This window comes from Palaemon carinicauda, chromosome 21 (assembly GCF_036898095.1).
Source record: "Palaemon carinicauda isolate YSFRI2023 chromosome 21, ASM3689809v2, whole genome shotgun sequence".
Classification (NCBI taxonomy): domain Eukaryota; kingdom Metazoa; phylum Arthropoda; class Malacostraca; order Decapoda; family Palaemonidae; genus Palaemon; species Palaemon carinicauda.
The window spans coordinates 85,786,726-85,790,773 of NC_090745.1; the positions used below are offsets into that span (position 1 = coordinate 85,786,726).

A 4,048-nucleotide genomic window follows, 5' to 3' on the forward strand; every position below is an offset into this window, starting at 1 on the left:
TTTCGTGGAAGTTGTTCTAGATCGCAAGGGACCTCCTCATCTGGTCTAAAGATCGAAAGCTAACTGGTAACGAGGTTCATTCAGGGCGGTATGAATGTCATGGCAGATCACCTCAGCCGGAAGGGTCAGGTCATCCCCACAGAGTGGACCCTTCTCAAGAATGTTTGCAGCAGACTTTGGGCCCTGTGGGGTCAGCCAACCATAGATCTGTTCGCTACCTCGATAACCTAGAGACTCCTGTTGTATTGTTCTCCGATTCCAGACCCAGCAGCAGTTCACGTGGATGCTTTTCTGCTGGATTGGTTCCATCTCGACCTGTATGCATTCCCGCCGTTCAAGATTGTCAACAGGGTACTTCAGAAGTTCTCCTCTCGCAAAGGGACACGGCTGACGTTGGTTGGCTCCGCTCTGGCCCGCGAGAGAATGGTTCTTAGAGGTACTGCAATGGCTGGTCGACATTCCCAGGACTCTTCCGCTAGGAGTGAACCTTCTAAGTCTACCTCACGTAAAGAAGGTACACCCAATCCTCCACGCTCTTCGTCTGACTGCCTTCAGACTTTCGAAAGACTCTCAAGAGCTAGGGGCTTTTCGAAGGAGGCAGCCAGAGCGATTGCCAAAGCAAGGAGAACATCCACTCTCAGAATCTATCAGTCTCAAGGGGAAGTCTTCCGTAGCTGGTACAAGACCAATGCAGTTTCCTCAACCAGTACCACTGTAACCCAGATTGCTGACTTCCTGTTATATCTAAGGAAAGTAAGATCCCTTTCAGCTCCTACGATCAAGGGTTACAGAAGTATGTTGGCAGCGGTTTTCCGCCACAGAGGCTTGGATCTTTCCACCAACAAAGATCTACAGGACCTCCCTAGGTCTTTTGAGACCTCAAAGGAACGTCGGTTGTCCACTCCAGGCTGGAATCTAGACGTGGTCCTAAGGTTCCTTATGTCATCAAGATTTGAACCTCTCCAATCAGCCTCTTTTTAGGACCTCACATTAAAAACTCTTTTCCTCGTGTGCTTGACAACAGCTAAAAGAGTAAGTGAGATCCACGCCTTCAGCAGGATCATTGTTTTCACATCTGAAACGGCTACATGTTCCTTGCAGCTCGGTTTTTGCTAAACGAGCTTCCTTCACGTCCTTGGCCTAAGTCGTTCGAGATCCCAAGCCTGTCCAACTTGGTGGGGAATGAACTGAAGAGAGTACTTTGCCCAGTTAGAGCTCTTAGGTACTATCTAAAAAGGTCTTAACCTTTACAAGGACAATCAGAAGCCTTATAGTGTGCTATCAAGAAACCTTCTTTTCCAAGTTCTAAGAACTCAGTTTCTTACTATTCAGGCTTCTGATTAGAGAAACACATTCTCATCTGAAGGAAGAAGACCTTGCTTTGCTGAAGGTAAGGACACATGAAGTGGGAGCTGTGGCTACTTCAGTGGCCTTCAAACAGAGCCATTCTCTGCAGAGTGTTATGGATGCAACCTATTGGAGAAGCAAGTCAGTGTTCGGATCATTCTATCTCAAAGATGTCCAGTCTCTTTACGAGTACTGCTACACCCTGGGACCATTCGTAGCAACGAATGCAGTAGTAGGCGAGGGCTCAGCCACTACATTCCCGTAATCCCATAACCTTTTAACCTTTCTCTTGAATACTTTTTATGGGTTGTACGGTCGGCTAAGAAGCCTTCCACATCCTTGTTGATTTGGCGGGTGGTCAATTCTTTCTTGAGAAGCGCCGAGGTTAAAGGTTGTGATGAGGTCCTTTAGTATGGGTTGCAGCCCTGTATACTTTAGCACCTTTGAGTTGATTCAGCCTTCCAAGAGGAACGCTGCGCTCAGTAAGGAAGACGATCTTATTAAAGGCAGAGTAACGGTTCAAGTCGACTTCCTTACCAGGTACTTATTATTTCATTGTTATTGTGGATAACTGATTATATGAAATACGGGATACTTAGCTATCCTTTAGTCTTGTACACTGGTTTTTCACCCACCCCCCTGGGTGTGAATCAGCTACATGATTATCGGGTAAGTTTAATATTGAAAAATGTTATTTTCATTAGTAAAATAAATTTTTGAATATACTTACCCGATAATCATGATTTAATTGACCCACCCTTCCTCCCCATAGAGAACCAGTGGACCGAGGAAAAAGTGAGGTGGCGTCAACAACAAGTACTGTAGTACCTGGCCACAGGTGGCGCTTGTGAGTAAACCCCCTTCTAGTATAGTGATAGCTGGCGTATCCCTCCCGTAGAATTCTGTCGGGCAACGGAGTTGACAGCTACATGATTATCGGGTAAGTATATTCAAAAATTTATTTTACTAATGAAAATAACATTTTATAATTAAAATATCATATTTTTCTAATAAAGGATAAATGTTGACTATTGCCTGCTTTGAGAGAGAAGCAGTAAGAACATCAAGTGAGAACTGTATATAAAATATTGAATTTGATAAAATTCCAGTGTTGTGTGCTCTGTGTTTAGATAACTATTTGAATGGATTCATTGAATAAATTGAAAATGTATGTGAAGCTTCGTGTAATTAATCTTTGGATAACGCTTCTAAAGTAAACTATTTTCATCAAAGTTAGTTATTTAATTCACAGAATCAAAGTTAAATCTTATATCAATCAGGCTGATTTTCAGGAAATACAGGACATTGATAGCACCGTGTAGTTTTAAGTTTACTAAATTACTAAAAGTTGCACAGAAGTAAGTTTTACACTGAAGCCATTACAATAACAGAATAAATTTTCAAAATGGGAGAGTGTAACCCAGAGACTTCTTTCTTGATGGGTGGATATCTTGTTTGCTTCTCCTGATCATTTGGAGCTTGGGCGAATAGACAGAACATCAGTCGATCACCTTCTTCTAGGTGGTTACCCCTCCAGCACGACCTAGTAACTTCTCTGGATGCTGGCTGGACAGGACAGGAGATGATTGTTCTCACTTGCCTTTTTTTATACCGAAGATTTTCAAGGCATGTCCAAGATGGCATCCTTCCAGGATGGTGTGTTAAACTTGTGGCGACCCCTTTTATCACCAAAAAGGAATTCTGATGTTCATCGGGCCTGCACCACCATTACCGTTTTACGACTTGTTTCATCTCATCTCACTTTTTTTTTCACTTTTTATGTCAACACCTTCAGTTCTTTGTTAACAAGAAGTGAGTGTTATGGATCAAAACCACTTGGTTTACAAAAATGTAATAACAACGTCCTAAAGCTTAGTTTGCTTCTCTGTAAATGTGCGTTTCTCTTTATATGTTCACGAAGTCAATATATTTAATTTATATCTCTCTCTCTTAATTAATGAAGTGAACCTGTGAAACAAATTTGTTCATGACATATGTAACATATTTTTGTTATTGTTTGATTAGCATCTCTTAACATTGCCTTCCAATAAGGTTAATTTAGCTGATTAAATACTTCATGGAGTCCATTACTTTTCATATTTTATACATATGATAAGTGGTTTAAGCTTAAAAACAGGCTTGTTGCATATGCAGGTAATCATACTCAATTCTATCTCATAAATACAGACCTGTAGTTGCTGAACCCTTAACCCTTTATTTGGCTTATGATGCATTTTTTCATGTAACCATAAGTGATATATAGAAAAGTATTTGTATTTCTAATGCAATTTTGTCTCTTTCTATCTTCCTTTCCATGTTAGTTATGCTACGAAATATTAACATGAACACTAGTGGGTTGATAGAGATCTAGCTGAAATTATTGCATGATGCAAATTATGAGGGATGAAGTTGAACCCTAACAAAATTCAAAGTATAATTGTATGTAGCTTAACGGCTCCTCAACATCTGGAGCTTTTCATTAGAAATGTCTCTAAGAGTATACAATTCAATTAAAGTTCTATGGGGGTTCTTGATTGGAAATTTACTTTCTTCATGTGCACAAAAAATTGCCATATTGAGAAAGTCTTTTTTATGATCAATCTATCTAGAGGAAATTCTTTAATTCTTTCATTCTATCATGTTTTGAATATTTCTCCCTTGTCTGGTCTTCAGCTAATTACTCTTATATTAATATATTGGA

The 4,048-nt window shown here is 40.2% G+C and overlaps 1 protein-coding gene across 6 annotated transcripts in view; it reads left to right on the forward strand.

Annotated features, from left to right (window-relative positions):
• LOC137615305 (tRNA:m(4)X modification enzyme TRM13 homolog) overlaps nt 1-4,048 on the forward strand; it is a 203,422-nt gene that overhangs the window by 89,267 nt on the left and 110,107 nt on the right. The window lies entirely within an intron of this gene.